This window comes from Halichoerus grypus, chromosome 13 (assembly GCF_964656455.1).
Source record: "Halichoerus grypus chromosome 13, mHalGry1.hap1.1, whole genome shotgun sequence".
Classification (NCBI taxonomy): domain Eukaryota; kingdom Metazoa; phylum Chordata; class Mammalia; order Carnivora; family Phocidae; genus Halichoerus; species Halichoerus grypus.
Window position 1 is genome coordinate 17,887,823 of NC_135724.1, and position 12,822 is coordinate 17,900,644.

Sequence of the window (12,822 nt, forward strand, 5' to 3'; positions counted from 1 at the left end):
TTCTAGACACATGTTAGTCAAGCTTCTGGAAAACAAAGATTAAATAATAATAATAATCTTAAAAGCAGAGAAAAAAGAGTATATCACACATAGGTGAAAAACAGTGAGAAAATGGGCCGACTTCTTGTCTGAAATAGCGGGCTACAGAAAACAATGAAAGAATAACTTTCAAATACTGAAAGATAAAACAAAAGCTGTCCATCTGGAAACCTATTATCTTGTGACAATATCCTCGAAAAATTAAGGTAAAATAAGACATTTTTCAGACAGACTAAGACTGAGAATTAATTTTCAGCAGATCTGCACTATAAGAAATGCCAGAGGAAGTCCTCCAGGCTAAAGGGACATGATACTAAATGGAATCCTGGATCTTCAAGAAGATCGAAGACAACCAGAAAAAATAATTATCTGGATAAATATAAAATACCTTTTAAAAATTATTAGATAGGTAGACACACCTATATGTATCTCTCTCTCTCTCTCCCTGTGTTTGCATTTCTTTAAAAGAATATAGACTGCTTAAAGCAAAACAATAACAGTATATCCTGGGGTAATTAAACATTTGTTGAAGTAAAATATATGAGAGTAGGAGCACAAGGGTTAGGTAAAGGAACAACTGGGTTATCCTGTTTTAATCTTACAATGTTAATGAAGCTATGTTAATATTATTTGAGATTAGATCTTAATAAGTTACAGATGCATATTACAATTTCTAGCACAATGACTAAAAAAACAGTACTAAGAAATATAGCTAAACAGACTGCAGGGGGTATAAAATGAATTACTAAAAATACTTGATTAATACAATAAAAAAAATTAAAAAAAAAATACTTGATTAACTTCAGGCCTGGAAAGGAAGAACAGAAAATAAACAATAGAAGAAACAAAGAGAGAATAAATACCAAGATGGAGAACTAAAATAGATGCATATATATGCATTAAATGTAAATTATCTGAATACCCCAGGTATAGGGCAGTGGTTATCAGGCTGAATAAAACACACACACACACACACACACACACACACACACACACACACTCTCTCTTTCTCCCTCCCTCCCTCTCTCTCTCTCTATATATATATATAAATATATAAAATAGAGGGTGGAAAAACATATACCATCCACATTCTAAGCATAAGTAAGTTGGTGTGCTTAGTATCATAAAAAGTGACTTCAAAGCAAGAGTCTTACCAGAGATAAAGAAGAATACATTATGATGATAAAGGGATCAGTTCATCAAGATTTAATATTCCTAAGTGTGCATACATCTAAGAGAGGTTCAATATTATGACACAAAATTGATCTTCCTAAACGGAAAAATAGACAAAACTACACTCATAGTTGGTGATTTTATACCTTCTCAATTGACAGGAAAAGTAGACCGAAAATTAGTGACCCTGAGCTTCTGGATCTCTGGCTTGGTGTAATTAATTTTGGAAAATTCTTGGTCATTATTACTTCAAATATTTCTTCTCTCTTTCTTGTCCTGGTATTCTAATTCTCCTGGTATTCTTCTTCTCCTGGTATTCCAATTATGCATATGTTGCACCTTTTGATATTGTCCCACAGTTTTTGGATGTTGGGTTTTGTTTTGTTTTCCATTCTTTTTTTCTCTTTGTATTTCAGTTTGGGAAGTTTCCATTGACATATCTTCAAGCTCACTGATTCTTCCCTTGGCTATGTCCAGTTTACTGATGAACCCATCACAGCATTCTTTATTTGTTACAGTGTTTTTGGTTTCTGGCATATCTTTTGATTCTTTCTTTTGCTTCCATCTCTACCTGTTACCCATTTGTTCTTGAATGTTGTCTTCTTTTCCATTAGAACTCTTAACAAGATCATCATTGTTATTTAAAATTCCTGTCTGATGCTTTGACATCTCTGCTACATCTGAGTCTGGTTCTGATGGTGGTTTATTCAGACTTTGTTTCTTTTTTCATTTTTGGTTTGCTTTGTAATTTTTTCTTGAAAGCTATGCATATTATTTTGGGTACCAGGAACTGAGATAAATGGGCCTTTAGTGTGAGGATTTATGTTAACCTGACTATGATTTGGGCTGTGTTTTTATATTTGCCATAGTTCCAGGTGCCAGAAGGTTCAGCTTCTTTTAGTGTCTTTGCTTTTGTGTCCTCTTGACTTTCAGTGTCCCTAAATACTCCTCATCAGTGAGAGTCTATGGCTTGCAGCTCTTTCATTACACTGGCATTCTCTTGGTGTGGTGGTAAGGTAGGGGAAGGAGGAACATTTTCTAGTCTAAATCTCAGTCTTTTAGTGGGCCTGTGTCTCAGGGCTGTGACCGACACAGCTGTTTCTTCAGGGGTATTCCTTTTTCTTTTGGCCCCTTACTCCCCTACCTGGATGCAGCACTTCCTATCTATTTTTTTGAAGCTCTGACCCATGTTGATTGCATTTTCCCCTTTTAGGTGAGACAGGAAGGTGGTCGCGGGCTGGAATGGGAGGAATTCCCTTCCTTCAGCTGGTATAGGGCTCTGGCAAAATCTTTTCCCTGGAAGGTGGACCTTTTTTATAGATAAGGCTCTAGGTGGGTGTATTTAAAATGATTACCCTTCCTTTCCCCCTTCTAGAGTTGTAGGATCCATTTTATATGAATTCTAAGAGCAGGGAGAGTAATCTATGGGGATAGAAATCAGGATGCATTTGCCTCTGGGGTGGGAGAATTGACTGAAAGGGGATAAATGGAAATTTCAGGATTCATTGAAATATTTTATATGTTGTTTTGGGTGTCAAAAGTCATGGGACTGAACACTTACAATTTGTGTCCTTTGTTATTATAAATTATACTTGAGTAAGAAAAAAAGAAAACTAGCCGATAGATATAGAAGAGCACAGTAATGTTAGCAAAGTGTGTGTAGTAACCGTGGGGATACTGATGAATGGAGATCCTAGCACAAGCCGAGGTGAATAGTTTGGGAGAGGCAAGTTGGTGTTAATGCTTCGCTTTGTGAGCTTGCATCAGTCCCTTCACTTACCCGGGTTTCAGTTTCCTCCTCTATGAAAAGAAGAGGCTAGACCAGATGATCAGTAAGTAGGGTGATCTTATATATTGTCCACATCATGACATTCTTGAGAGGGAGATGCAGCTCTCTTAATAATGATGCCAGGAGAAGAATCATAAAACCACTCCTTTCCTAGGCTGTGGGGATGAACATCATCTTCTCAATAAGCGTCTCTAAAATGCCACCATGGGAGATGGCAGCCTGGATATCAACAGGAGTGGGGATCTAGGAGCTGAATTTCATGAGTTCTCATGGGTTCTGTTTGATCTGATGACATGTTGGGACCTGTCAACACAGCTGCTGGTAGGGCAGGAGAGGGGTTTCAGAAAGGCCTCCAGCACTTCCGGTCAGCGGACTACTGTCTTCCATGCCTGTGGAATAATAATGACTTTCTAGTAGTAAGACATTGACATTTCTAGGCTAAAAACTATTGTTAAAATGAAGCTGATTTCTCAATAGGATAAAAAATGGGTCTTGCTTTCACCTGCTCTGATGATATGAAAATCATGGGTCTCCTTTACAGATTACCCCCCTTTTTTCAATCTTCAAAGGCAGTTGATTAACCTCTATTTATTTGTTTTTTTTTTTTAAGATTTATTTATTTATTTGAGAGAGACAGAGAGTGAGCTGGGGGAGGGGCAGAGGGAGAGAAAGAGAATCCCAAGTAGACTCCCCGTTGAGTGTGCGGGGCTCAATTCCACGACCTTGAGATCATGACCTGAGCTGAAATCAAGAGTCAGACGCTCAACCGCCTGAGCCACCCAGGCATCCTGATTAACCTCTATTTATAAAACTCATAGAGTTTTTAAGGTATTAGTGTCATCTCTGTGCTGCCAAAGCTTTGAGGGGACTAAGAAGTTTCTAAGTGACTAGGATTCTAGCCATTCTGAAATATAATAATGTCATATTGATGGAATTCACTTTACCAAGAGACATCTGACTGGAATCCTCTCCTAGAAAGAATCTAGTGGGTAGTACAGACTCTAATATGGAGACTAGGAGATATCTAGGAGGTGACTGGAAAATGCTCCAGAAGTTAGTGAACCTCCCTAAGATTCTAGGGAGTAGGATTTAGACAAAACAAGGTACTATGCTCAGTTAGGTGGGACTGAGACCCTTATTAATAAATAAGTTTATTTATAAATGAATCCAGTCTCCAAGATAGTGAGAGCAGCCAGCAGCCTTCCAATTTGTATGCTGCTAAATAGGAACTTTTTGTCGCCACACGTGCCGCAGTGGATGTGTCCTGTGCTGAGAATCAGAAGGGGAGATTCTAGTCCCAGGTCTGCCCTGGGAAAGTCAGATTGCCTGATGGCTAAGTGTATGGACTTCATTAGCATGACCTTGGGAGTTAGTCAACAGCTTAAAGATGGTATAGAGGAAAATGAGATAATGTTTTAAAGTCCTTTAGTATACTGCCTGGTACATCATTCCATAAATTCCACTACTAGAATTCTGCATGGTGCCTCAGATTCTGCATGGTGCCTCTACAGTTCTTAACCCTTTTTGTGCTGCTGGATCTCTCTGACAGTAGAGTGAAGCCTATTGACCTTGTCTCATAATTTTAGAAAGGCAATTGTATTACATATGACTATCAAAGTAGCAAAAACAAAATTTTTGATACAGTAATATCTATTTCTTAGATTAACGCATTAAATAAGATTTAGTGGTGGCTGTAATACCTATTTATTTCAAAGTAGTGATGAACATTTGATATTTTAAAATACCTGCTGAAAGTTGATATGCAAATATCTGGAATTTCTGTTGGTGACCAGGGCACAGGTATTGCTAATATCATTGTGATTTGTTGCTTACTTTCATAATTGAATGAAATTTGTTAATTTTAGTTGGAGGTTAATCAAAATAGAGATGTAATTTCTTTCCCATCCAGATTCAGGGACCTCTTGAATTCTTTGTAGAGTGAGTGACTGTTTCCCACGACTTAAGAGTTCTAATGCTAAAATTGGGACAGGCCCATGCAAACTGGGATAGTTGGTCACTTAGTGAACCCCAGTTTAAGCATCCCTGCTCTGGAAGCTCCATGGTAAGATGTACATTTCTTTCTCAAAGGCAACCTATTACCCCACTATTACTTTTTCATCTATCAGGAGGAATTAGAATTGGCTTCAGTAACCTGACTTACTAAGGATATAGTTCCTTTAAATCTACTTTGCTTTAATTTTTTAAACACTTACTTGATTTTAATTTTCAGTGGACTCCATTGTGTGTTTATTGTTGCTGTTGGAAGCTGGCAAGTTCGTTACTAATTACAGCATAACAGTGGTTGTTTCAAATCTAAGCCAGTGCCTTTTGATTAGAGAAGTCAGAAAGCCAAGTCCAGCAGAGGCGTGCACACAGAAAAGCCAAATAGGGCCACGGCAGTGAGGGGTGGAAGAGGTGGATGCCCACAGGGATGCCAGGAGGCACTTTGTTTCTCATGTCCCCGTGCTTTTTTTTTTAGCACGGTCATGCAAAGGGGCCCAGTCCTGAATAAGAGTCAAGGGACTTAGGCTCCAGGCTTGCACCTGTCATTCACTAGCTGTGTGACTTAGTAGAAGTCAGTTCACTCCTCTGAGGCCCTGAAATTCCTTCCAGTGTCAATATCCTCTGGTTGTCAATCTGAGAAGCCATACTTTTAGTGCCCATTCACCTGGGAAGTATCATCCCTCAGCATTCTGTTACTAGATGGAGGAAAGGAAGTATACAAGAGGTACATGTCCCTCCTCACTCCCCACTTTGAGCCAGGTCTAACACGCCATTAGTCATGGTTCATGGAGCTGCTGGCTCCTGGTCTGTAGGCTCCCCACAAGGAACGCCATGGAGTATTCATGGAGCACCATTGGTATTCAGCCCAAGGGGGTTATTTGGGACAGCTCTCTGTGGAGATTGATATTCCTGTGTATGGCTGTAAAAATGAATGGGCCTACTGGTTTTTCCTGTTTAGCTTCTACTGGCTGAATATTTTAGCTGATGAATAAAGACACCTCACTCTGGCTCCCAATGCTTCATCTAGTCATGGCGGTCACTTATAGATAGGGCCGAGCCACATGGAAGGCTTCCATATCCTGTGAGGGTTGTTTTTAATTGTATTCTGATAGGAATCATGGGTTTTTTGGTGGGAGGGGAAAGAAACAAAGCAATCAAACATTTTTTTTTCAGCTCCCAAAAATAAATGTTTATTGGAGAAAATTTAGACAATTACAAAAAAGGCACCAAAATATCACCATGCTGTGATAACCACTGTTAAGTAAGATGCTGGTATCTATCCTTCCATGTATAGATGTGAGAGAAAAGCCATATGGAATATCTGAAGGGGTTTCTGAATGTATCTACTCATGAAAACTATCTCTACTATCCAGTGAGCTTCATTCTGAAATTAAGTAGTATGTCCTGACTCCTCAGAGCTCTTTAGAAGAAAAGAATAGGGTGGGAAATGCAAGCCTTTTTGGAGGAGCTAGGATCTGTAGCTGGATACCAAGAAGTTCAATTGGGATGATTTCTATTTGCGCACCGTCTTTTGGTGATATCTATTTGTAAAAGTGTAAAGTCTAGGGGCGCCTGGGTGACTCCGTCAGTTAACGCGTCTGACTTTGGCTCAGGTCATGATCCCAGGGTCCTGGGATTGAGCCCAGTATCGGGCTCCCTGCTCAGCAGAGAGTCTCCTTGTCCCTCTCCCTCTGCTCCTCCTCCCCAACTCATGCTCTCTCTCTCTCTCTCAAATAAATAAATAAAATCTTTAAAATAAAATAAAAGTGTAAAGTCTAAGGTACTGTATTAATTTGAGTAAGCTAGGTTATGTTTTGGTAATAAATTAACCCCCAGATCTCAGTGGTTTAACAACAGAAGTTGACTTGCCTCACTTGAACACTTTTGGGAATGCAAAATCATGACTAGGTTTCTGAAGATGTCATTTTTCTTTGAGGCTGTCAGGAATCTATCTGACCACTCTGGCTTCCTGTCTCCCTTTCTGTGGCCACTTTCTCCCTCCACAGAGGGACTAAGTCTATTTTTCTTTCTTCATCACAGTGCTGTTGCCTATATGGTCCCTTGAGCTTCTTCTCTGTGCCCCCAGACTGCCAGCTGAGGGGGCCAGGCTCCTAGTTCCCAGCACCTAGGCTTATTTTCATAATTCTCTCCTTACATGGGCTGGGGCTTGGGGGTGCTATGGACTTACCCAGTCATGTCCCAAGTGCCTGGCTCGAGGAGCCCCATTGCAAATCTGAGATTATTATGGCTTGTGCATCTCAAGAGCAATCCCTGGTTTGAAAACAAGGTAAAGTCGTGGAATTGGAATGAGGACACCAAGCTGGGAGCTGAGCAGGAGGGGGACTGTGGGGAGTTACCATGTGAGGAAGGTCTGTGTGGTCAGAAGGAAAGCAAATGAGAAGGACTTCCCTGAAGCAGCATGCTGAGACCATTTAAAGGGGTTGCCAGAGAGGTAACTCTACCCACAATGGGGAAATAGTCTAGCATGCAGCAAAGGGAATAGAGAGAATTACAAAGATTAAAGAGAATGACAAAGTTCTGTGGTCTCTTGTCCCTGGTTGGTAGTTCATAATTCTCTTCTTTAGAGAGTATCCAGGTCAACCCAACCCTCTCCCTTTTATACCAAGGACTTACTGAACTTAACTCTTCCATCATTACTTGTCCCTGCTCTAGTGTTTGCTCTATTCATTACATGGAAGATACCCTCCCTTAGTTAAGGCTGGATCAGAGAGTGAGAACAGACTGGCCATGTGTGTTCCCTTGCACTGGCGGAGCATTTCCTGGTCAGGCCATCCAAGTTCGGGGCTTGGGGGGCAATGTCTCCCATTTGGGAATGCTCAGTTTCCTACAGGAAAAACCATTTGGGCCATTTCTTTCTTTTTTTTTTTTTTTAAAAGATTTTATTATTTATTTGACAGAGAGAGACACAGCAAGAGAGGGAACACAAGCAGGGGGAGAGGGAGAGGGAGAAGCAGGCTTCCCACTGAGCAGGGAGCCCGATGCGGGGCTCGATCCCAGGACCCTGGGATCATGACCTGAGCCGAAGGCAGATGCTTAACGACTGAGCCACCCAGGCGCCCCTGGGCCATTTCTTTTTAGAAGCCTTCACATTCATGTAATTTTGTCTCATAAGAATGCAGGCTCCAAGTAGTCATTCTGGTCCTGACATACTTTAAGGCAGAAAACTTTCTTGTGCTGTAAATGTTCCATTTTGAAGGATGTAATTCTTCCAAAAGGACAAAACAAATCTATGTGTTCAGTTTCTGATTTTCTATTTAACTCTGATTTTTCTCTCCTTTAAGTCACTCCATCACCCTCCTTTATATCCTCTATGCTTTGTGAATGATAGTTTCCATTTCTGAGAAAAATGTCTCCACCTAAATTTTCACCTTAGTTCCCAACAGGCTTTGTTTGCTGATTAGGTCACAAAGGTTTCTGGAGGCGAAATCAGACATATTAGTGTTTGTGACTAAAGTTGTTTAGATCTATATCTATATTTCTATGGTATCTGCTGCAAGATGAGAATGAGTTAAATTGATCTCTGAGTGTTGAACAACTGTGTCTACTGAAACATTTCAGACATTTCTTCTGAACTTATCACTTCATGTCATAGGTTGGTCAACTTTTGTATTTTCACCATACACGTTTTTTACTTTCAATGTGGTTGCATGCACCCCAGCTGGAAAATTCACTTAACACTAGATCAGTATCTCTGGCACTGAACATCTCTTGGGTGTTGGAATGAGTTCTTGTATACAAGTAACATCTTTAGTATTTGTTGATTTTGGAGGTGATGTTTGATTTGTTTCTGAATCCATTGTTGGAAGCACATCCATTTACTGTCTATAGGCTGGAGAACTTTATAAATGTAATTTGAGAACATAGCTTCCACACCCAATAATGCTGTTGGGCTTTTACTGTGTGGGTTTGTTACCTTTAAAGGGGAAAAATGACACCTGAAGCACATCTGAGTCTGCATCACTGAATTGTGTTCCATGGCCCCTTCTCTATGGGTCCTCGAATGACTTGGTGGTCGGGGTTATAATGTAAATGGATGTAGTGGGTTGAGCTGTGGCCTCCAAAAGATGTGTCCACCTGGAATGTGACCTTATTTGTAAAACAGGTCTTTGCAGATGTCATTAAGGTAAAGATCTTGAGATGAGATCACTCTGGATTATGGTGGGCCCCAAATCCAATGGCAAGCCCTTAGAAGAGAAGAGAAGGGGAAACAGATATAGACACACAGAGAAGGCCCTGTGAAGATGGAGGCAGATTGGAGTTATGTACCTATAAGCCAAGGAACACCGGGCTTGCCAGCAGCCACCAGCAGTTAGGAGAGAGACCAAATGATTCTCCCTCAGAACTTCAAGAGGGAATCAACCTTGCTGATAGCTTGATTTCAGACTTCTGGCCTTAAGAACTGTGAAAGAATAGATTTCTGTTGCTTTAAGCCATTGAGACTGTGGTAATTTATTATGACAGCCGTAGGAAATGAATACAATGGAGGTTGTCAAATGAAATATTTTACATAAAGAACATGTTACTTAAAGCATGGGTTGGCAAACCATAGCCCCATGGGCCAAATCTGGCTGCTGCCTATTTTATAAATAAAGTTTTATTGGAACACAGCCATACTCATTCATTTATGTATCATAAATGCTTTTTTGAGATAAAAGCACCAGTGCTTTTATGTTATGATGTCAGAGTTGAGTAGTTGTGAGAGAGACTGTAAGACCTACAGTGATTAATACATTTACTGATATATTTTTTGTGCAAATACAGATTTACTTAAGAGAGGGACAGCAATGGGGAAATGGGGAATTCTGTAGTGATTTCTTCAGCCACCCTTAATATATCTGCTTTGAAAATCTATATGTTCATATTTCAATTTGCTTAAAGTCACATCTCTCCTATAGAAGTGGAGATATTGATTAAAAGAAAGTACAACAAAAACAACAGATCTATAGGATTTGTGTAGCCTCAAGGTAGATTGTTAGTTCATCCTCCTCATTTTGGGTTCTTGGACTTAATGTGAATTGTAAGCATTATTAGGTTGGTAGGATTGAGTAAGCAATAAACATCCTCTTGGAATAAGGAAAAGAGCTATCTATCATTGTATTGAAGGTTTGTCTTTCCCAGATAGTCCTGGTGCTTTTTATTTGATTAGCAATGAGGAGCCATTGGATGAGCTTTCTCTCTAAATGTGTGAAGTTCTCCCATCTCCTAAACAGGAGAAGTAGTAACTGAGTTGATGTAGCACACACCAGTAGCTTATTTATTTATGTTAATATAGTACATTAATAGGCATTACCTCTCTGGAGGAAGTCATCCTCAATGATGATGCATGCTTTTCTCCTAACCTTTTTGCCTTTTCTAAGCTTTTTAAAGTTTTCTAGGGAAATAAAGATTGAGAAAGTTGGTCATTGACCTTACATTGAACATTTCTGACTGCCTTTGAAAAAGACTCCTCTTGCAAAATTTTTTCATGTCTCTTGAAAATCTATGTCAAGGGATTATTCCGGGAAATAATCATGGATGTTCAAACATTGTTACAAAGATGTTCATCGAAGCACAGTTTACAGTGATGAATAATGGCAAAGAACCTAAACTTAAATTTGAAACAATAGAAAATGGGTTAAATAAATGCTTCCGTCCTGTGAGCTTATCAAAGAATATTTAATGACAGGGAAAGATGCTCTTGATATATTTTTAAGTGGGGAAAAGGCAGAAAACACACAGGATGCATGGTGTAGAAGAAGCACACAGGTGAAACAGGTGAACATTTTGGGTGTTTTTTAAAACTATTTTTGCTTATCTCTATTTCCTAATGGTTTTTCAAAGAATATTTTTATAATAATAAGAAAAAAGAGTTAAGATGAGCGGACTGTCCTACCAAATATTTCACTGAGAGTTAAGAATGTTGGTTGATAGGGGCGCCTGGGTGGCTCAGTCGTTAAGTGTCTGCCTTCGGCTCAGGTCGTGATCCCGGGGTCCTGGGATCGAGCCCCGCATTGGGCTCCCTGCTCCGCAGGAAGCCTGCTTCTCCCTCTGCCTCTGCCCCTGCTTGTGTTCCCTCTCTCGCTGTCTCTCTCCCTCTCTCTGTCAAATAAATAAATAAAATATTTAAAAAAAAAAAAAAAAGAATGTTGGTTGATAGAAAAATAACTTTCTTCTCCTTTTGCTTCCCAGAAAAACTGATAAAGTATTTAAATTGTTGCTTGCTAGGAGAGTACATTTGGACAAGGGACTTTCTCCCCTGAGCCTTGATTTCTTCATCTGGAAATGAGAGCTTTGAATTCACTGAATCCGGAAGTTCCTGGTCACCTATGACTTTCTGAGTGGCATGACGCACTGGTCAGACCAGCCTATTCATCAAGCTAGCTCACTCACTAAGAAAAGTGCACTCAAAATGGGGGACAGGTCCGTTGTTGAGGCAGGTATCAGCCACCCCAGGCCTTCAGACCCTGCGCAAGGCCCACTGGGTAGGGAGCCCGCGCTCTTGCTTACACTGACCCAGAAAGCCTACTTCCTTGACGGGCTTGGGAGCGTTGGGTCAGACTGGTCCTTTTATGAGTGGGGTTTCCTTAATACTCTTTGTCTTGATCAAGCTGTGGCAATGCATTTTCTTAGGGAAAAAAAATTCTACTTTTAAAATTTAATTTGTACTAAGCGGCCCCAGGCAAAGAGAGCCTGCAATAAACTTGGTGTCAATTTCATGTTTTGTCCAAATTTGTGAAGTGCTTTGTTTTAGAAAAACTTACCATTTCCTTGTTGGGGTGGGTAATCATCAGACCGGCAAGGAGTTTTCAGAAAATATAAGCCTTAAGTATTACATTTGGCCTTTACCATTTTTATTGCGTTCACTTCAATGGGGCCATTCTTTTTTCTCTCTGCCCCTCTCTCTGTCCTTACCTGCATCCCAACATTCCCTGGCACTGCCCAGGATGAAAGATATTCCCTTGTAATGTGTTGAACTGTAAGTTCCTTCAGGATAGGCATTGTGATTTTGTATCCTGTTCCTATCCTGCCCAGTGTTGTACATAGTGACCAGTAAGGGCTTTTGGTGTGAATTAAAGAGCATTGCAGCAGGCTCTTCCAGATGGGACCCTGTTTCCTAAAGGCAGGGTCTTTCTAATAATGTGATATTTTTTACCCTATGCAAGTTCTTGTTTTGCTTGAAATTATAACCAGACAAGTACAAGAACAGGATGCACTTTGGTGCATGAATATGCTGGGACATTCTTGATGTTGGAGCATGGTTATTGAGAAAAACAATCCCTAGGACTGTTCATTCATTCAGTCAACACATATCTTTCACGGTGCTATCTGAGGCAGCTCAGTCAGAGCAGAGTGAGGACTTTTGGTGTCTGTGGTGTAGGCATCAAGATGGGAAGGGAGATAAAAAAGAGAAGTGACACATTGACTCTGGTGTATCCATCCATCCATCCATCCATCCAACAGAGATGAATTGCTAGCCTATTAAGTGCCCAGCACTGTTATCGGCACTGGGAGCATAGTGTGATTAAGACAAGCAAAGTTACGTACTTTGTAGAAGGTAGAGCTTATAATAAGTGGGAGATGCAAACAATGGAGTAATTAAATACTATCATTTCAAACAAGGAAAGAAAATACTGGGGCTCCTAGGTGGCTCAGTTGGTTGAGCATCTGACCCTTGGTTTTGGCTCAGGTCATGATCTCAGGGTCGTGGGATTGAGCCCCGAGTCAGGCTCTTTGCTCAGTGTGCAGTCTGCTGGAGATTCTCTCCCTCCCTCTCCCTCCCTCTCCCTCTACTCCTCCCCCTGCTCATGCATGCTCTC